This window comes from Pteropus medius, unplaced genomic scaffold (genome assembly GCF_902729225.1).
Source record: "Pteropus medius unplaced genomic scaffold, Ma_sr-lr_union100, whole genome shotgun sequence".
NCBI classification, from domain to species: Eukaryota; Metazoa; Chordata; class Mammalia; order Chiroptera; family Pteropodidae; genus Pteropus; species Pteropus medius.
The window spans coordinates 30,199,229-30,221,880 of record NW_024349800.1 but is presented as its reverse complement, the minus strand read 5'-3'; the positions used below and the strand labels follow the sequence as shown (position 1 = coordinate 30,221,880).

Here is a 22,652-nt window from a genome sequence, read left to right as displayed (position 1 = left end):
TTCAGCAAAACTGCTTCAGAGATATTTGAGATATTTGAGGCGTATTATCTTTTCTAGATTCCTGCCTTCCATAGAGATATATGTTTTCTCCAATAATCTCTCCAGATTTAGACTGTCTTTTCTTTGACCTGTTACTTCCTTTTTGTTCAGTGGTACATTGTGCTCTCTTGGATGATGATTTTTTTCACCAAAAGGTAAAAATTTGAAATTGTGAGCAGGTATTTAATCTGAAATCTTGCCCTTTACATTTCTGGAATACTTACTGCCACTTCATCAGAGTACCTAGCTAAGGTTGTGTGTGGTCTCGCTTTCTGAAGAAAATATTTTAAAAAGTAAGTGGGAATGGAATGGGGTAGGGGAGGTGACTCATCCATCAAATAAAGATTTATTCAAGTACTGTTATCTGTGATAAAGGAAGCAGTTAAGAGTCACATTTCAGAATAGCATTGGAAGAATTTAAACTGAGGCATTTCCCAGTATTGCCATTGTTTTCTTTGGTATTTCATTAACACTGTGGGTGGGGAGGTGCAGGGGAGGGCAATGGCCCTAAATAAGTGAAAGGGAAACAACTTCCATTCCTAGTGGATTTCCCTTATTACCTAATATGTTGATTCTGTTCAATTCAATTCAACAAAAAATTTTGAGTACCTCTGAAGTGTCTGCTTTGTACAGTAAACAAATGAACCCTACCCTTGGAGAGTTTACCTTCTGGTTGTGTTAATCAATCTTCTGAGAAAAACGTTAAATTATTTTCCTTTCTCAATTTTTTCCATATATATCAAATATAAGCATTGGTACATTCAAAGTGATGGTGAAGGCCTAAAAGGAAGAATCATCTTCATAACTTGCTGGGGACAATTTAATTTAGTTTTATTCAAAAATATTCATTAAAAAATACATACAAAAGTATAAACCCATCAAGTTTCAGTTCTATTGATTTGAGATATAAGCATGATCTAAACTATTTGCCCGTCTTTTATTTGTGTGTTATTCAGGGGTTGAGGGCTCGATCTTTCCTATTTTTTATTTTAATTTTGTTAATGTTTTTTTCAATTACAGTTGACACACAATATTACTTTCAGGTGTAAACGTAGTGATTAGACATTTATATAACCTACCAAATGATCACCATGATAAATCTAGTACTCATCTGACACCATATAATTATTATATTATTGACTATATTCCTTATGCTATACTTTACATCTCCATGACTATTTTGTAACTACCAAAATTGTATTTTTTTAAGGTTAGTCTTTAGGGGAAAAGCCTTGGGGCTTTTCCAACAGAGAAGGGGCCTCTTCCCTCTTAAGCTTACAGTGCCTCCACAGTCGGGCATCTATAGAGCAGGCAGAAAATCAGTTTCTCCAGACTCTGCTTTCTATAGAGTATTTCTAGTCCTGGTCATGGTGATGACACCATTCTTTCCTTCCCAACAGTGGTGGTGCCATAATTTCTACATAGCCTGAGGGATAGACCGGGTCGACCACCTGATCGAGAAGTGGCCCTGGCACTTGACAGAAACCTCGCCACTCTCAGGGTATGTGGCTAGGGGGAGAACTCAAGCCCTCGCCCGCGCCTTCACTACAGCCAGGTCGTCCCTTTTCCCCAGGAGTGGCTCCGGGAGATTACCCACTTCAGGTGAAAGGGAGCTGGCGTTATGGCCAGAGGCGGGAGCAGGACGAACCACTTGTAGGGTCTGTTCCCAGCTACCCCCAGGGAAAGGGTGAAAAAGCACTCAACAAAGGAGAAAGATCTTGACTTCGCCGTAGGAACAACCCTCCTACCCCCATCGCCCAGTTTCTCACGGGGTCACCGTCGCTCTACATTAGGGTGGGCAGAACTTACAAAACACCACCACCTAGATCTGAACCAAAATCAACCAAACGACGCTTTAAAACCTCCCTCAACACTCTATCCATCGCTTTCCAAACGCAAACGTCGCGGGCGAAAAGAGGCTGCACAAGTCACTTAGACAATTACGCTGCCCCTTTCCATGGCGATAACCAAATTAGCCTCAAATTAAACGTGAAATTGGCCCTCGCCGGCTGTGAGAACAAAGTCCCCATTGTCCCTTTGCCCGGGGGCGGCTGTGCCCACCCTGCCCAGGCTAGCCCTGGCCAGACCCCGCGGCAGGGGACGAGATCCGGGCTGAGCCCGAACAGAGCCTCGGCTGAGGAGAGGGAGGACGCGCCCCAGGTCCAACGCGCTGGCGGAGCAGGCGCCGGGTGGGCGGCTGTGGGACTCCCCGCAGGCGCTGAGGGCGGGAGAGAGGGAAGAATCGAAGCAGGAATCAGGATGTGCGGGAGAGGACTGTGCACGCGCGTTTGCGCGCGCTCCCGGCTCCCGCGCGCTCCCTCTCCCCGCCCTTCGTCCCCCGCCTTGCCTGCTCCCTCCCCTCCTCCCCCGCCCCGCGCTCCCGCCCAGCCCCCGGAATCAGTGCAGCTGTTGCCGTGCAGGCTGCGGATTCCTCCAGTCCCTCCCTCGGCCGCCTCTCCGCCCGGAGCAAGCGCGCAGCCCCGCGCAGCAGCGCCCACCGGTCCTGTCCTGTGAGCCCCGGCCCCAGCCGCGGACAGCCCCGCGGAGTCGCCTCCCGGCCCACCCGCCCGGCCGCCGAGGAGCGGGAGGAGGACGGGACCCCGGCGCCCCCACCCCCTATCCGCGGGAGGTAGGTAGGGGGCCTGAGGCAGGAAGATGCCAACTCACTGAGGCTGCCTCCTGGGCGGCGGGCGGGCGGGCGGGCGACCGGGAGGAGGGGCGCGGGCCCAGGCCGGGAGGACGCCGCTGCCCTGCCGCTGCCCTGCGCCCCGGGAGCGGCGTGGGGGCGGGGAGGCTGCAGAGCCCGGGCGGAGGCGGTGCAGAAAGCCTGGGTCTTCAGTGCTTACTAGTACTCGGGTTTTGTGGGGGCAGGGGCGGCAGGCCCCGCGGTGAGGCCGATCACCGGTGAGCAGCAGATCACCGGTGCGCACCGTGGCAGCCCAGCCTCATCCCCAGCGCAGGGCCGCCGATTCCTCCTCCCTGTCTCCGCCGCTGAGTCTCTCCAGCTGGACGCAGCGGCCCCTGGCGCGGGGGTGGGTGCGGAGTGGGCAGCAGCGAGGGTATATTTTCGGGTGCCCTCGTTCTAGCCCGGCTGTAGGGAGCGGGGGCGGTGTTGACAGGGCCGAGCTCTGCGCGTAACGGTACGGGGGATGCGGCCAGGCGTGGTCGGGGCTGCGCTGCGCTGCAGCTGAGCCGGAGGCGGCGGCCCGGCGTCACCCCCCCGTCCCCCAGTCCATCCAGCCCATCCAGCCCATCCCTCGCGTCCCCCGCCCGCCCCCCCGCCCCCTCCCTGCAGTTCCCACTCTCCCAAGGGCTGGGGCGTGAGCCGCCTGCGGGCGCGGAGCGGCCGCTGCGCCCGCCCTTCAGCTCCTGCCATCCTCTCTTCAACAGGTTTGTACCAGCGCGGGGACTCTCTGAGCCTGCCGTTGGGGTGGTGGGCTGGACGCCCCTCTCCTCATCCTCTCATACCACGCCCGCGGCCTTTTTTTGGGGGGAGATTTTGTTTTTGTGATAGGAAAGATGCCAAGTGGCTGCCATCAGATGGGGAGGGGAAGTGTTGTGGGGAATCAGTACACAAACCATGTTCATTATTTTTTTATTCAAAAGCTATGCCACATAGTGAGGAGAGGGCAAGTGTGGGGTGCTTCCGCAGAGGAGAAAAATATATTCGGTGGATTTATTTGGGTGGGGATGTGCTTTTTTGGCAAGATGGATGGCTCACGGTTCCCTCGCCGTGATGCAGCACAATGCAGCAGTATCGCAGCCTCCCCGGGTTCTCGTTGGCGGGGCTTGGCACGGCCACTCGGCGCCTGCGGCCCCCGCCCGGCCCCACCCAGGCCCGAGGCTGCCCTTGGCAGAGGCTCGGAACTGCTTCTACCTTGTCATGCTTCAGTGGGACATGGCGTCTAGAGGACCAGGTCACCTAGCTGTGAGGGTGGACTCTTCTCTTTGGGGTGACTCCCTCCCGCCCAGCCTGTTAGGCCGTACTCTGATGAAGGGGCGCCCTGCAGCGCTATTGCGGGCAGAGGTAGCGGGCCTGCGGCTGCGGATCAGAATCTGATCTAGGACCAAGGGACCTGAGTGGTAGGGAGGGGCTGCAGGGAGGACGCGGCCCACTGGTGTGCGGAGGCAGTGATGCAGTCAGTATTGGGAGTCGCAGTGTCTTTCTGTGGATCACCCATTATTTTAACCACAATTAAGCTGTCCATCAATTTCATATATGAAAAGTTGATGTTTATTGGGTCTTTACAGCTATTACAATGGTTAATACTAAGAATATGAATTTTTCCGACAGGGAACCTTTTTTTTAAAAAAAAATAATTAAACGATTACTCTGTTTTAGTTCTTATGTCCCTGAGACATTTCTAAAAATATCAACATTCAGTAAGTTTTATATATTTTTTGGTAGGTAGTAAATGATTAATCTGTATTTGCTTTGCTTTCCTTGTTTGCTTTTTCTGTAAATCCAATTACATATTTGGATGCTTTATTAGGGATTATTAGGTAAAAGAGCATCAATTGATGGTGAATCGGTATTCAAACTTATTGATTTAGATAGCCAAGTTAATTATAACTAATGGGATTATGACGGTAACTGACTTCATTTATGTTTATTTACATATATTTTTTTGTATACGTATTTTTTGCAGATGTGGCTGGGGAGGGGATTGAAGACAGACCACCAAGGCCTCTGTGGCTGATATCTGGTCAGAAGGAGATGGTTGCCAGTGTTCTCATCAGTTTAGTACACAGGAAGTTTCCCCTCTAAATGCCAATTCTACAGTTCATTTATTCAGTGTGGGGTGGCACATGGGTGCATTTCATATGTCATCCAGACTCTTCTAAAATGTAGATAGGTGAAAAAAGGAATTTCAGTGTGCTAACTGGAAGGAAAGGTCAGTGTTTCAAAGCAAGGGTGTGTCTACTTTTTTTTTTTTTTAATTTCTCATTAATTCAGATTGGTGGCATTTGATAACACATGGCTCTGTAGAGTAGAACTGAATGCAGATTGTGTGGTTTATGTTCATTATTTTCAGTTTCTCTTAAAAGAGAGCCATTAATATATAGAACTTCTTGGATTTGGGTTTTGTTGTGCTGGTTGTAGGAAATCGTATTGTATAAAGATGTCTGGGAGTACTGTTAGCATGGATTATCCAGACATTTGGGATTTACTACGTTGTAAGAAAATATCCTGTGTTGATGTCACGGGAGGTTTATCTGTTCTGACTTACACACCAGGTGCTGAATTCTGTTAAGTTAAGCTCTTTGTAACTCTGTCCTTTCTGGACTGACCAAAACCTTCATCTGAGAGAATGAGAAGTTTGGGGCCAGCCAAGAAACTGGTAGTCTCATCTCCTGTCACACAGGGTTTCTGAAGAGAATCTTTTGGGTGATAATAGTAACAACTGTCTGTGATGTCGTAAAAGCAAGTGAGAAGACCTCACTCTCTACGTGTGACACATCCTGAACAGAGACTTGGCATTGGCAGAATTTCATTGTTAGTTTGTTGAAGTGGTTATTTTGTCTTGCTTTATGAAAGTATGACTTTACATGTGGAAGTACTATTTTGAGATGGAAGGATTTTACTACTAGTAAACAAATAGACATGATGAGTGGAAATTATTTGATGTGGTTTTGTTGAAATAAGCTTTTCATTTTAAGAGCGTATTCTTAGAGAGAATTTTAAAACCCAATATATATATTTTTTACATGTGGTGATGTGATGCTCCTTTAATTATGTTGGGCACTGACCAACATCTGCATTATAATCAGGCTTTAATTAATGTTCTGTGGTTGTCCTTATGGTAGTCCTGGTTTCTTCCTGAGATACGATTGTGAATGTAAACCTTTCTGCCATAAGGAGAAGGCTAATACTGCTTCTGGAAAAGTTACTTCTATAGGTCTGTGGAGGTGAGTAAAACATCTTATGGATTTTTCTTGTAAGTTTCCCGTCTTTGCTGTTTCTCAAAGCAACTTTTCCTTGCAAAAGATCTAGTTTAATACTCTTGATTTTTCTGTTAACAATTGTCCTGTATTCAGGTTCTTATAGTGTAGGAATAACATCAGTCTCTTTACCTCTATTCCAATTAGATAGACCCAAACTTCTATTTTTAAACATCACTGGAGAAGGCATTTTTAGTAATGTCCCTTGTTATCATAATGAGGTTCATGGACAGTGAACATCAGGATCTACTGGGAGTTTGTTATAAATCAGATTCTTAGAGCCCCCAACCCAGATTTGTCCAATATTAATTTGTATTTTTTTTGGTTAGTAATTATAGGTTTTATTTCTTGATCTACCACTTAACCATTTATAGCATCGATAAAGCCAGTTTAACAAAATGAAAACTACATATGCATGCAAAATATACATACTAGATGCTGTAAACTGTAGACAAAAACTATCATAAAAATTGGTCATAATGTATTTTTAGAAAATATTTGTATAAATATGTAGACTGTATTATTGCCTTATTAACATTTTTAAAATTTTTATTTTATTATTGGTTTCAAGTTCATGGTTTGTATTTTAACAAAACCCCTAAGAGATTTGTATGCACACTAAATTGAGAAGTTGCTCCACTGCTTCAGCTAAGGGACCTCCATATCAAAAAGTTCCTTCTCATATTTTACTTTTTTCTTTTGCTGAAGTATCAACACATTATTTTCCCTTGTGTCACTAAGTGGCATTGAAGAGTGATGCACTCACTGTGAATTACTTAATACAGAAAAACTTTATAAAGTTCTTCTTTAACATTTTGGTGGAATAAAATTATTTGGTGGAATAAACTATAACTATTTGTTATAGTTTATCTAAATTAATTAGTTTTGGGGGTTTTAAAATATTTTTTTTGGTTCTTTTTTAAAGTTGAAAAACAACACCCCCCCCCACCCTCCCCCGGTGGCATTGGCTTTGAGACAGCAGAGCTGGAGTCCAGGATATGTAGGATCCTCTCTGCTCTCCTCTGGCATCTTGTTCTCTGTCATCAGCTGTTTCTTTTAGTATATTCATATCCTGGCCTTCTAGTCCATTCTTTTCTTAAAGTTGTTTTTGTACATCCAGTGATAATAAAAAAATATGTTACAAAATCATAAACCAGTGGACACTCAGGCAGTGACTACCTAGCTCAAGAAGAGGAACCTTATCATACATTCAGAGTTCCCTGTGTGCCCCTCTGTCATCCCATCTGAAGCAACCACTGTCATGAATTTTGTGGTTCTCATTTCCTTGCTCTTTATGGGTTATCCTTTTTAGAATTATTATTGTATTTTTATATTTTTGAACTTTATATAAATGAAATTATACTTTATGTATTTTTCTGTGACTTACACTTTTAGATTAACATATTTCTGAGATTCATTCATTTTGTTGCTATAGTTCATTCATTTTCACTGCTGTATAGTATTCCACAATGACTTACTTATTCCTATTACTGTTGATGGCAATTTAATTTGATTCCAATATTTTGCTGTTATAAAAGGGCTGCTATAAACGGTTCTTGTATATGTCTCTTAGTACATATGTGGAGACAGACACACACACACAAACATACAAGTTGTCTGTTTCTCTATTTCTGGAATGAAATTTGTGGATCATAGATATGTTTATGATCAGCCTTACTAGATAATACCAAACTTTTTCCAAAGTGATTATACCGTTTACATTCGCCCTAGTTGTGTGTGTTACTGTTGTTCTATAACCTTGCTAGTACTTCGTTTACCAGACTTTGAAATGTCCAGGCAATACTTGTGAAATGTTATCTTATTGTGTTTTTTGTTTGCAATTTCCTTAATTATTGTGGTTAAGTATCTATTTATATTATTAACCATTTGGGTTCCTTACTTGTGAAATCCCTGTTGAGTCTTTTGCCCGTTTATCTTGTAGATGGTTTTCCTTACTGATTTGTAGGAGTTCTTTATGTTGATTGCTTACTAATCCTTTGTGGATTATAAGTATTACAAAAATTACCTCCCAGTTTGTGTTTTTTAAAGAAACTTTTTGTGGTTTTTTTTGATGAATAATTCATAATTTCAGTAGAGTCATAATTAGTTTTTGTTTTTTAAGGTTTGTGAGAGCGATTTCTTTATAGCAGAAAATTTTTTCTTAGTTTGGATTTTGTAGTCAAATCTTGACTCAAATCCTAATGTTTTTGAATACCAGTTATGTGGTCATAGCTAAATTCTAGACTTGAGCTAGTTCAGTACTCTTGGAACCACAGTTTCCTCATCAGTAAAATCGAAATAATAATACTTATACAGTTGTGAGACAGCAGTGTACAGTGCTGGGGACATAGGTGTTTAGCTGATAATAGTTCCATTACTTTCTCTTCAGACTGCCTAAGCTATATGAGCCACCATCTTCTTTTGAAATGCTTTGCAAAAGCTACCTTAACATTTTGATGTCAAAAGAGCTATTAAACAGATTATTTTATTTTTTAGAAGTTATGTATTGATTTTATATATATGGATAAGACCACTTACTGGTCAGTTCAGGTTTCCATTTTAAAAAGTAGTGTAATTACATTTTTCTTTTTACCAACAAGTATTTATACTAATGTTCTCTCTTGTCTGCTACTTGAAGATCACTTTGTAGAATTTTTAAAAATTATTATTTAGTAAATAATTACTGGATACCTTCTCTTGCCAGGACTTGAAGTTGGGTTAGGGTGATAATGGTGTGGGCTAGCTTAAAGTTGGATAAGAATTAGTTCCTGGATGCAAGAACAATATATTCTACTATATTGATTTTACCCTATATATGTACGCAGAAGATAGAAGAGCTTTTACTGACTAGATATGTGACTTCAGCAAGCTATTAACCCTTTCAGTCTCAGATTTAAATGTATGAAGTGAAAAACTTAGATGAAATTGTAGTGGAGTTAAAACATGGCAGATATGGGTACTACTCCCTTTGTCCCTCGCAGACATGGAAAATAATCATGACATTCTTTCTGCAGAGCTGAGATAGAGGGTTAGTAACATTCTCAGTGTTGTGTCCTAGGCAGTAACTACCAATTGACCAGGTTTGGCCCTTAGATTTTAAGATCCTGTAACTTCTAAAATTCTGTGATGATAAGATATTTGAGTAACACCTCAGCCATGTTCAAAATACAGTGGAATGGAAAAAAACTAGAAGTAAAGAAACAAAAAGGTGATTGTGGGGGTCCAGAGGGTAAGGGAGCAAGTTATGGTGGTGGCCATGGGAATGAGATGGAGGAGAAAGATGGAAGGAAGGTTATCAAGAGCCAACCCTGTGACAACTATTTGTAGGGTACGTGGGTGGGAAGTGAGCCTAAGTGGTTGGGACGAGAATCAGTTTGTCTTTAAACATGTTGTTTGAGGTTTCAGCAGAAACCTAGTGGAGACAATGTTCAAAAAGTTGAAGTTAGGTCAGGGATAGTGTGGCTGACGGGAGGCGACTGGATGCAGGAGTCCTGAGCTTTGGGTCCTGGAAATAAACAACCAGGTCTCTCCAGGCACTGACAAAGTGACCTTGGCTCCTATGTGTGCTTCAGAATCTTCATCTGTAAAATAGAGGGAATGACAGTACTTATCAAAAAGGATTATTAAAGCTAAGTGAGATAATCCAGTGCCCAATCACAGTATAGTTTAATTACCATAAAATGTGGAATTTTTGCTTTGTCTCAATTTTATGCTTTCTTTCAAATAAATAATTTGATTTGTTCAGAAAAGATACATTCCAGTAAATAATACCATTTATTCAGATAAATAATGCTGAATCAGATCTGTATTAAACTTGTTCTTATGTATTATGTCAAAATGCAGAAATAGGAAAGGCAAACCTGATTAATATTTATTTTTAATGAATAAAACACTAAAACCCTAGTATGTGGGAAAAGGCTAGGAACAAATAGTTTATAAAAGAAGAAATCAGGGAAGCCAATATCTATATTAAATTGTTCAAACTCACTAGTACTATAAAATACAAATTAAAACGAATAGATTAATTTTCCTACTTAAGTTGATAGGTAGAGAATGCTCTCTGAGATGCTATGAGATGACAACTGCAGCACCTGTTGAGAGAATATTTGGCTTAACATACACCTAGTTTGAAAACAGTTAGGTTATATATACATATATAGATAACAGAAACCTTAAATGTCGATACCTTTTGGACTGAAATTTTCACTTGTAGCTCTATAATCTAAAGAAAGAATTAAAAATAGAGCAGTTAGTTTTAAATAAGGGTTTTAGCAACAATGACAGTGAAAAGGCAAATGGGGCATAATCAAATAAATTATGGCACAGTCATAGGATAGAATTCAATGTAGTGCCTAAAATAATGGTTTGGAAGAATATCACTGAAGTGGGAAAATGCTAACAATATAATTCAGTGGAAATAATCTGTATAACATGGTATAACTCCAGTTTTGTTCCATTAAATAGAAGACTGAAAGAAAATACATTAAAATGTTAATAGTTTGCATTGGATGGTGGATTGATGGGAGATTTCCTTTCCTGTATGAAAGGAAATTTCTATGACTTAATGTTTCTCATTTTGAATTTTGAAATATTTTACCCATAGAGAAGAGTACAATCAATAATATAATAGACTACCATGAGATCATTTTTTTTATAATCAAAAAGCAATCAACACTTTAATTTTTAAAAAAGGAAAGAAGAAAGCAAACCTGGCCAGGTGTAGATCTTCGTTAAGGAATGGTTTAAAATTCCAATGGATTGTCACATCCGTCCTTCTCTGTACTTACCTCAGAACAGTGGGGAAGTGTGTAACAGCATCTTGAGGGGGTGGGTCTGAGAGAGAAGTGAAGCATCCCAGGGTAATGGAATGCTGCCTCGAGTCTCTGCAGTCATCTGGGCCAGCTTATAAAGTGGGGAAGACCAGGACATTTTGGTATTTCGGAACTTGAAGCTTGCTGGGAGAGAGGAGTGGAATTCTGTGACGTGCTTGTTCTCACTTGTGGAAACCCATACTGCTGTTGGAACACATTTTGTAACCATAAGACCACCATGTATCATTGGAATTGGTTGGAAATATAGATAAAATTCCAAGTGAAAATTTTAAAATAAAAATGACTCCAGATTTAGATTACTTCCAGTTAATGGTTTCTCAGCATTTGAGAATATTGTAGGCGAAGAGTGGGAGGAATGAATTTTAATGATATCCTTTTTTATATGAAAGGAAATTCTTATGTAATGTTATATATGATGTTTATATATACAAATATGAAGCATCTACCTGTTCTATCTTATCTATATATCTGTATCACATAGGTGAGAGAGTTGAGTGTGATTGAGTAATCTCCATCATGAAGGGAGGCAAAGGGCTATTTTAAGGCTTTTTAATTGGGGAATATTATAGGGAGAGTATTTTGAAGATGAATCCCAGGAATGAGTCACGTCCGTAGCTGGAGTGGGAAACGTTTGGGAGAAAATAGTACTTTCTGTTTTATGGACCAAGTCCCTAACTGTATTGGCACTTTGTAAAATTTATCTTATAAAAGTGAACTAACTTACTTCCCATGAATTTTGTATGTTTCCTGCTGTGAACCTTAAACAATTGATTGAGGAAGGTTTTAGGATTAAGTGTGTTTTGAGATATGAAAGTAAGATGTTACAGTTTCAAGATGGCTTTAAAATTGACCCTCCTTTATACGTGTCATTAATTCCATTCTTAGTAAACTCTAAACTGTGAGAGTAAACTCCTGAATGGCTTTTAGAACAGTTGGATATCTCTGCTCTAGAATCTAGAGATCTCTGCTTGTTCTGATCTTTAACATATAAACTTGAAGCTGTTAGGTAGTAAAATCCGTATGAGAACATAACTACAGATTTTTACCCAACAAATGAACTAGGATGAAATTTGGAGCGATATATAAATATAATTGTATTCTTTTAAGCATATATGTTCAGTATTTAATTTGTGTAATTAAATATGTTTGTGCTTAGAGAGTTCATTAGCCTGATAGAAGTTATCTCTGGGTGATGGAATCGTGGAAGAGTTCTAATTTCATTTCTCCATATTTTCCTAATTTTTGTAAATGCTTCACAATAAACTCTTGTTTTTTTATCAAAAATAGTCTAACACCATAATACCTCATTTTAGCTGGCTAAGAATGAAATAAAATGATTAATCAGCTAATATGCCTTTTGCTGTTCAAATTTTTTCTACCATAAATTTCAGAAAAGTAATATTAACACTGAAGGTGTAGAGAACCCCAAAATTTTAAAAATATTTTTCCATTCCTCATTTAAATGTGCATTTGGTTAGGGCCTTGCCATTTCATTACTTCCATGGAGTGTGGGAAAAGATGTAGGAACTGGGCCCCAAGGGAGCCTCACAAACATCCTCCAGGAGATCAGCCTCCATGGCTACTGCCTTTGGCCCTGGATGAAGTTCTTGTTGTTCCTGACCCTCTTGGGTGGCTGCTTCAGGGATAATTTTTGTTCTAGTGTGTTTGTCTTAAGACCAAATCTAAATGTTCAAGGGATTCATATTTTTCTGGAATGTTCTTCACCAGCTGTACAGCATCTTTGGGGTAGGATAATTCATGTTCTTATTGTGGCTTAGGACCTTTGTGGGGGGCTTTTATCTTATTTATTTAAAGGAGAAAGAAAACCTAGATTCTTCCCTAAAATGATGCTATTTACTTCATTCCATGATGTTTAAACATTTTCCATGGTATTTTTTTACCGAAATTTATTTATTTCTTTTAATTAGTTTCAAGTATACAGTAGGTTAGACATTTATATAGTTTATAAAACAATCCCCCCTAATTGCTCTTCTCTCCTCTGGTTTTCCACCTAGCCAATACATTAATGCTAACTGCATTCCCTCTGCCGTGCTCCCCATCCCTATGACCATCTATCAACTACTAATTTGTACTTCTTTTACCATTCAACCCATTCTCCCCAACCTACCCCCGCCCCATTGTATTTTTAACCTGTAACATACTTTTAGGGTGAGAACAATAGTCTTAAAAGTTAAAATACTCATTTCTTTACCTTTTTAGAATCCCTGAATATTTGATAATCTGGTAATATACACAGAGTGTATAATTTTATTCCGAATAGCTTCTGAAGAATATATACTTTCATAAAAGTATAAATTAACACAAATCATGACATAAAGTTAAAAAATTTTTAAAAATATTTTCTTTTTATTAACCAAAATAATATTTATTGTGGGTCATATGAAAAATAAAAATGAATATAAAGAAGAAAATTAAAATCACTAGGTGAATTCAGTGACCCTATAAACTTGGAGTTAACGTTTTAGTGTTTATCCTTTAAACCTTTTTTTCCTGGTGCACATATTTGTTCATGTCACAAATAAGGATCAGTTCTCAAATCTTAGGCTGAAGATGTAAAATTTTGACAGTCTAAATAATCACTTGATGTTTATCGCTTTCAGTTTATACTTGTAGCATTGCAAAACAAAATCTTTTACTGGTCATATTTAAAGCTATGGTGTAAATACTGTTTATTGCTCTGAGCTGTTTTTCGTGATGGAGATGTTAAAGAAAAACAGTGAAGAAACAGAATGTCAAATTTGCTTATTATAGATACTTCTTGCCAGGAGGGGGGTGCGGAAACTTTTACAGTGGAAAAACACCAGAAATTAAGTTCTCATTAGATAATGTGTGCTTTCTGTTTTGTTTTGAAAGGAACTCCCATCAGAATTGCCTTAATTCTCTTGAGAGATATCTTCATATACTTCAGACAACATGTGATTTTACTTTTGTCTTCAGATTTCAGAGTCTTTGAAATAGCTACCCCATAAAATGGAATGGATGTGGTTATTATAATCTTGGTTTTAAATGTAATAAATTTTACCGGGCTGGGTTTGGTTATAACTGTTGAAAGCATACATAAGAACTCAGCTTTCTTATGGTCTATTTATTAACTGAATTCTTTAAAATTCTACCTTTGAATCTAGGATCTGTTTCAAGGAGAAAAAGCAATATTTGTATTTGGTTATGCAAGTCAATTCTTTAAGCTCTGTTACATGAGATGGGTGGAGGTGACTTTTTGGCACTTCTTTGTTGTCTTAATTCTAGTATTTGACCTCTTCCTGAAGAAGGTGCTAAAGTGGTTTCTTCATGTCCTAAAGAAAGAGGGAGTGGAGAGAGGGGAGAAATACCCTTTCCTTGGAAGAGAAAGAAAGCCCTTTTCAGCAGTTTCCACAAGGTGTTCTATTGGTCTTCTTTGGGGTGGTGGGCCCTGAGGAAAAGTGGCAAATGACCTTCTTCCCAGGTTTAAACACTGAAGGCCAGTGGCAGCTCTTTTCATAGTTTAGAGGGAAAATCTGAGCTGGTGGTGTGAGGGATGGAGTAGAGTTTGGTGATGGAGCTCAGCCGCACTAATAGACTCCCTCTGTCCAAACGGGTTCTTCAGAAACTGCCGACCTGATGGGAATCATACCTTTTGGGGGTGACTAAAACCCTTCAAAGGAAATGCTTGATGGTTAATGTGCCTATGCTATCCGAAGCCTGGAGTAGGGATCTCAACTTAACCTCCAGGCAGCTGCAAATGTTGGGCCTAGCACTTGAGAGAGGCATCCAGCTGAGACAGTGAGCATACTGGTCCCTGTGCCCCAGGTTAGGGGAGAGCAGGAGGCTGGAATGTGGCCTTATCTGGACCTCTGACCGGATGAGCACACCTGCCGCTATTTTAGGAGGTGAGTGGTGGTCAGAGATATCAGTCGGGTGACTTCTCTGAGAGGGACCTGGCCCTTCTCACAGTGGGGTTGACAACTCTGTGCTGCCAGCTGTCCTTAAATACCCAATTTATCTCCTGGGGCGGAGTTGAGGACACATCACAGGTCTTAGAGCAGATATTTGTGTGCCATTCGAGCAGGAAAGAAACCAGTGCACACCTTGGGTTTTATTCTTTGTTTTAAAGGTAAGTTTTTTTTTGTTTGCTTGCTTGTTTTTTAAATCAACACCCACTGCTAAAGGAATTCCTGAGTTTCCGTGATAATAAGGATGATTTGTCATTTTGAAAGGCTTATTTTGCTTTTGAAGTATATGTTTCTGACATTAATACCAGCTTTCAGTCTAGTTCTAGAAATCTCGTTTGATTTTTAAAGGGCAAAAACTTAATTAGAGAGCAGGCTTATTTATTGTCTTATTCCTGAAGAAGACTATTCTTATTTGGCAGTTTTTCATATATATACTTCCAGCTCTGAAGAATTATTTTGTTAGTATACGTTTGTATGAATATTTTATTCTTAATTATATTATGTATATCTGTTGGGCTATATTATTAAGGAAAACTTGTTCACATGAATTAAATATATCTTTAGTGGGTCATCCTTGAGAACTGCTTTTTCGTCTTCTCAACTTTTAAAGTTAAGTAGATATTTAATGTAAAGTATATTGATAGCTGGCCTATCACTGGAATGTTGTGCAGCTGTGCAAAGCATGAGGCTCAGATGTGCTAATTTTATGTGTGTGTGTGTGTGTGTGTGTGTATACACATGTATATATATATATATATATTTATATTTATATGCAGGAATGGAATGTAGCAGCATGTGGTTAACCATTCTAGTTTGTTTTCAAAGAGCACTTTTTTTTTTTTTTTTTTTTTGCCAAATATTAACAATTAGAACATTGGCTTAGAGGATGTACTGCTATGTTAAACTGTTCTTATCATGGAGGTAATGGGATTCATTAAATACTAAGATTATCCTTTCAAATATACCCTGTGCTTCGAAGTGTGGGCAGTGGGGCATAGCTGGAGTTTAGCATCTATAGTCAAGGTGTCCCTTTTTAAAGATTTGATCTTGCTCTTTCCCCGTCCTTATCAGTTATCTTTCCTTAGTCCGTGAGTAGTCAACCTTTCTTTGGGCAGTGAGACACAGCGTTCTCCCCCAGTTTGAGCAGTATTCTGATACTCGTTTTGGGGACCAATGTGAACCATTTGGACTAAGTCACATCCACATGGGAATTAGTTTGATTTTTTTTTTTTAAAATCCAGGCACTGTGTGAAGTGACCTGATGGGAATAAATGACAGATTGGTTATATAATGTGGCAACATCTTTCTTAATGTGTCTTCAGAGATAAGTGGAATGTGATCCCAGGAAGGCTGTGCATAAAAAGTTGGAATGTGTTGGAGAACTGCCAAGAGATTGGGAGCAAGCACTAATGCAACCTTAGCCTGCCTTTAAATAGCTATAGTTCAACAGAATATCTTAAAATTTGTTGCTTCACTCAAGCAAATTTGCTCCTCTAAGTGTATGACCAAGAAAGAGAGATGGTTGTTTTCCTCTTTAGTTTATCAAGTTTTTTAATTTTTTAAGGTTTATTTCATTCATCTTTTAGTTTCGACAGTCTTAAAAAATCTAGTGACTATCTAGATGTAGGAAAATACTTCTGTGCAACCTCTTATCTTGCATTTTTTAAAATAATGCAAAGACAGATTTATTTGTTTGCATAACTGTGAGGAATCGGATACTAGATAAGGAAAGCAGTCTTATATGGAGAACAACAAGATTTTTTAAGTAATCTAACTTTGGGGCCTACTTATCTTGCATGGTTTTACCTGGACTAATTACTAATGTATTATCCCAGTTTTCATGTTGAGCTTCTCCTCACCCACCACACTTATTGCAAAATATGCAGTCTTCGTTTTTTAAATAAAAGTTGGGGCCCTGGAGGTTTAAAATAAAAGCCTATATTTTATATGTCTGATATATTGATATTTGAACACTAAAACATTGTAGAAGCAGAGTAAAAGGCATTTGTTACTGTCTTGCATAATCTTATTTTTTTATTCACTTTTTGACTTAGTATTAAGTTCCTTGGCAGTTTGTCTGCAATACTTGATTCTTGTTTGTAATTGATTTATTTTCTAACTGTGGTCTCTCAATTTTTAAGAAGTAGATAGGCTTGTTTTTTAAGTCAGGATGGTAAAAACGTGGGAGGGAATGCAGTCTTTAGGAGGGGTCCTGTACTGATTTGAGCCTAATGGTGACATGATCAGTGCCTGCAGATAGTGGGGGGATAGGTAGAGGTGGGGGCTGCCTGCCGGGATAATCCTAACAACCTATTAATTTGGTTGCTATGAAGATGAATTTTTTTAAAATGCAGTATTTGGATTAGTGAATGGAAATAAGAAAACAGAGAGGATTTAGATGTTAAATATAATATGAAAATAGTGAATGAATTTTATATTGAGAGGCTTAAATACATACCAAGTTTCTATTATTTAAGAATTTCTTAAAAGGTGATGTTAACAGATATCTTAATTATCCTGTAACAGAGTGTATTAGAAATTTGGATTTAGACATTGCAGTAATTTTATAGCTTTTTATAGTAGCCCGCGGATGATTTTATGTCTTTGTATTGCTGTCTTCAGATTTATAAGTCTGAATTTTGCTTTGTCACTCTTGGTATCTTACATATATTGCGGAGGGGGTCTCCTTATAGAGAAACATTATTTCTGGCTTTATGTAAATGCCTTATACAGAGATTTATAGTTTGTAATTATTAACCCTTTGGTCAGTAGAGTTGAGGTTATTTTTTTAGGTATGTTTTTGTAATATGAAAAATACATTTTGTTTTTAAAACATGAAAACATTTTGTGGAAAACGTGGGGATACTTAGCTTCTTTAGATGTATTGATCTCATTATTACATGACAAATGGTGTTGGTGACATGTTGGAAAATTTCTTTATTGAGCCAATGATTTCAAAAATTTTTAAATTATGTTTTTGCCTTTCCCTTCTCGTACACATTCCTTGTTTTTAAAAACGTACTCTTGGATAGTCAAATAGATAAACTGAGTTCAGAGATGTGTGAACTGTGAGCCAGAGCCACTGGTTTTCTTTGTGCTTAGCATACTATTATCTGATCTGCTTGTGTGAACTTGCTTTTGGATAGTTTTTACTTTAGACCATCCATTGATCTAGAGTATGCATTCCTTTAATCTTGCAAGAGTCTTCAATCATTCACTATCAGATAAGCAGGCAAAAAATAAAATATTTGAATATTCTATTTTCTGGATTATTGTCCAAATTAGAAAAATAATTTTAATTTTACACATGCATATTGAATGTTACCTCTCTGTGTATGCCTTGTATTGGCATAAGCTCATGAGACTAGGAACATACAAGATTAGCATATAAAATATTCCAGACATAAAAGTTGACAGAATTTGCTTATATGTATTGGGGTTGCACAGAACAGAACCAGTGTTTTAACTGGCTTTTTGTGCAGTGGAAAGGCAGATGGAAACCTTACAGAAATCTGCTTACATGGCAATGAATTGGACAGGTGAAGACCATGTGGAAGTTCATACCACGGGTAGGTGGAGTAATGAGCTGGTTTATGAAATGCTAGCCATCTTAGATGTTTCTACAGCTGTTGTCAGCTAGCTGAAAATAAATTGAACTTGTTGGAATGGTAAGAGTTTTGCTCTCTTGTAGGCTTAAAGTAGTGCTTTAGATGCCTATGAAGATATCTACTTTAACATTATTGTAATAGAAAAAAATTGGTAATAGCCCAAATGTCCATCATTGATAAGTAGAAGAAGGAATTTTATAGTACAGTGTTGTAGTGGTTAAGAGAGGCTGCCTTGGTCTGAATCCTGACTCCATCATGGGCTCTGTGGCATTGGGCAAGTCAGTTTCCTCATCTGTAAGATGGGGGCAATCTTGATACAGACCGTAGAGAGTCGTTGTGAAAATTAAATAAATTAATATAAGTAAAGTGATTAACCTAATGTCTGACAAATACATAACTATTTAACTATTGGTTATTACTATATTGATAAAAATATTATTATTGAAAACCTAATAACATAGGAAGGTTTTTAATTTAAGGGGAAAAGGCACAAGTTTATATAAATGGTATGATTTCAACTATGTAGAACAACAAAGAAAAAGAGGTAAGGAGGAAATATTTTGGGGGGAGAGTGGTGGGATCATTTGTGATTTTTGTTTTTGTCCTTTAGTGAAGGACTTGTCAGAGCCTTTCTAAGCTTAATAGGCATTCTAGGGGAGAGAATAATATACGGTATTTCCCAAACTTACCTGACCTTGGAATTCTTTTATTGCCATAGCCTCTCTTAGGCCCACGGTTTCGTAGAACATGCTTTGAGACACCCTAGTCTAATCTGTTCTTACACAAAGCAGAAATGTTAGAATCGCATTTTAATTATTCCATACTTTGGGAAGAAGCTTTGCTTTTGTTAGAGTTCATTATTTGATGAGTGATTTTTTATTATTATCAATCTAATTGCAGGCAGTGTGTGTGTGTGTGTGTGTGTGTGTGTGTGTGTGTGTGTTTAAATTTAGTCATTATTGGTTAACATGCCTGTGTTGAATCCATAGGATTTTTTTTCTTCATTTAGTTGTTTTTGTGTCCTAAATTTACCATTGGAAAGAATAAGGTTAAACAAGCCATGACCACACATCTTAGTGGTTATAAAGGATTAAATTGGTTTGAACAGATGGCCCCAAAACATGTAATTTTTTTGGGGGCTTCACCATTTGTTCTTGGTTTTCTCTGATTTTCCATAACAAATTTTCTGAAAGTTTTGACACTACTGAAATGAGGGCTCTGATAAGAGGTATTACTTCTTTCTCTACCAAAAGGTTTTGGATTAAGACATAGTATTTGTTGCCAGGGATTTGATGCATGCGTATGTAACAGATCTTATTATGGAAGTTTTTGCTTAAATGTGGCTATAAACTTCGTATAATAAAGCTTTAGGTAAGAAGGATCTCCTCTTTCATAACTATGTATTAGTAAAACTTTATAAAGACTAACTCCCCAGACCTTTGAATTTATGGCATTATGGTTTTTTTTTGTTATGAATTCAGTTTTTATTAGAAATAATGTGAAATCGAGGCTGAGAATTTAATTTTCATGCTGTTTAATTTTTTTCCTTTGCTAGTGAAAAGGTGTGAAGGTCAGTTGCTGTTTCCTGACAGGAGACACACTTTTAAATCTCTCAGTAACTCAGCAGTCCCCCATTCTTCCTCTTTCCCACTGTCATTGACCAGTGGTAGACTTGCCTTCTGAAGGTGCCTTGTGAAGATTTGAGGCAGAAAAACCTTCCTTAGAGCATAGTTTCCAGTTTTGCCCTTTTTGTTGATTTTAGAATCATTGTAGAAAAAGCATTCATGACCCACCACGAAACAAACATTAAAAAATGTTTTTCACATGGCCTGACGCTGACAGGAGTCAAACTTAATATATCAAGGAGTATTACAAACATGAGAGTCGTCACTGTTCACTGCAGGGCTGCTCCCAGGCCTGGTCCCAGGACCCTTGCCTGTTGCAGGCTTCCCAGGTATTTGGTGACCTCAGATGCTTGTGTTGGGTTTCAGCACCGTTAGCCTCGCTGTAGGTCTGCTTTTGAGAGAGGATTGTTTATTTCCATCACTTCAGGGACTTGGAGTGCGGTCCCCTCATGGACCACCCTGTGGACCAGCTAGGAAGGCAGCTGTTAGGTTTGTGGTCGAGCGCTGTTTTCACATTGCTGGCTGCAGCTCATGGTCAGAAAGACTGTAGAGGATACATAGAATTAGAAATTTCAGAGCTGGGTATGATCCTGTAGATTTCAGTACATCCACACCATTGTGTAAAATAGGAGACAAGCTCAGAGAGGCCAGGTGAGTTCACACAGCCTCACACAGTGTCAGGGAGCATTATTCTGAGCCATTTGTAGATATGTAGGAACACTCAGTTTCCTTGTGACCATCTTTAAAGTGCTGAACCTTGAGAGACATCTTACCTCTGCTTATTTTGACCACTTGTGATACATTTAAAAATTATATTAGAAGGTGAGCCTACGAGTTAATGCTCTTGTGGGCAGTTAACAGCTCTGTCAAACTAGCATTAACATTTATTGGGAAACATTTATTGGGAAAATAGATTACATTTTACCAAAGATTAAAAGAGAGATTTTTTTTTTTTTTTTTTTACTTAGGGAAAGAAGTATGGAACTAAAAGTCAGCACATACAGCATGTCTACCTTTGTCTTAATAAAAATAGCAAACAACTGTGCCCTCACTGCCCCAGCTGGGCTGAAGGAAGGTGAAAGTCATTCCAAGATAGAAAAGGATCTGGTTAAACATTACTTTGATAAGTTGAATATGCTTAAAATTTTTCAGACCCAGGGTTGTAGATATGGGCGGACGGAGGAATTCTGTCTGCTCGCAGATGATTTGTGTTGTGTATTATCAGTGATTTAAAAGGGGATAAAGGACAGTTCTGAAAAACATGATCCTCACCTCCCCCAACCCCTCACCCCACATGGATTTGTAACCATTTAGGAAATCTAGGGTACAATGGGTGAAAGTAAAAAAAGTTAATCCCATCTTCCCTTGGAATCTTCTTCTGTGGAAGGTAAGACTAGGCAAGGAGTATCTTTCCATGGTTGAGTTCTGTTTCAGAGCCATACGACATGGGTGAGACCCTACCTTTGCTAGTTTCTTTGGTAGGTGACCATAAAATTTATCATCCAGATTGTGTAATTTATGGGAATGAAAGGGGACACTCTAAACAATTGTACCATGACAGCAGGCATAAACTGAGACTATCAGAGGCAAACCAGACAATATGGTCAGCCGAGTCTTATCAAAATACCTAATCTCAGTGTTTTACTTTCTTCATGTTATAAAATGGGCAGGATGATAGTATTCATTTTTTAGGGGATAAGGATTAAGTGCAATAAAACATGTAAAGAGTTTGGAATGTTTGATGCCTAACCGTTCAATAGAGTTATCTATTTTTTAAAAACTGTTATTTAAAGTATTTAATTCACATAATAATCACTTACATATCCAGTATACTTTCTGTTATCTTCATATAATTTCTCCATAGCAAATTTTGCTTTTAATTTTATTGAATTAATAACATTTACTAATAACTTCTTTCTTTTATGGCACTTACTCAAACTTAATTACTTGCTTTTATCTAGGCCCTTTACTCAAGTGAAGGCCCTGAAAGTAAAATTTACTTTTACTTTGTCAGCTACCCATGTATCTGGCACTTAATTGGATAAGTAGCATCTGTGGGCCAGAGAAGGATGGGCATTGGGCACTTGTTTATTAGGTGGTGACTAATTAGTATCCACACTAGAAAGAACAGTTTTTACAGTTGACCTTGAAATATTGGAATTGTTGAATGGGTGGGGAGTGCCAAAACTAGATCTCCTTGCCTCTCTCAAGTTGGTTTCTCCTAGCATAGTGACATATAGGATTGCCAGATTTGGGGAAAACAAACCAGAATGCCCAGATAAATTTGAATTTCAGATAAACACATCTTCTTTAGTAAAAGTTTATCTCATGCAATATTTGGGGCACATGTAAACTAAAAATTCATTTTTTATCTGAAATTCAGCTTTAACTTGTCATTATGTAATTATCTGGTAATCCAGTTATATAGTCTAAAGAGACTTTTTACCCTGTTCAATATAACCCACATTCAAATGTGTCTACAAAAGCATAGTCCAGTTCCTATTATAAGTATTGTGTTAACTTTTAAAAGTCCATGTTTTTTTACCCGTCATTGGAATGGACATTTGAGAAGTTGTTACTGAGTAGCTGCTGCTGGGTAAGGCCAAGATAAAAAGGAATTCAATCTGGTTTGCCACAGCAGCAGGGATTACATTT

At 38.8% G+C, this 22,652-nt stretch overlaps 1 protein-coding gene across 2 annotated transcripts in view; it reads left to right on the top strand.

Annotated features, from left to right (window-relative positions):
- The first annotated feature begins 2,469 nt into the window (after window positions 1-2,469).
- Window positions 2,470-22,652, top strand: part of SPTBN1 (spectrin beta, non-erythrocytic 1) — a 180,097-nt gene continuing 159,914 nt past the window's right edge. The window contains exon 1 of one of the 2 annotated variants that reach the window (XM_039887149.1): window positions 2,470-2,668. The gene's annotated coding sequence lies outside the window, so the exon portion shown is untranslated. Of the gene's footprint in view, window positions 2,669-3,313; window positions 3,430-22,652 lie in introns of those variants that run through there. The other variant, XM_039887150.1, reaches the window with a different exon arrangement.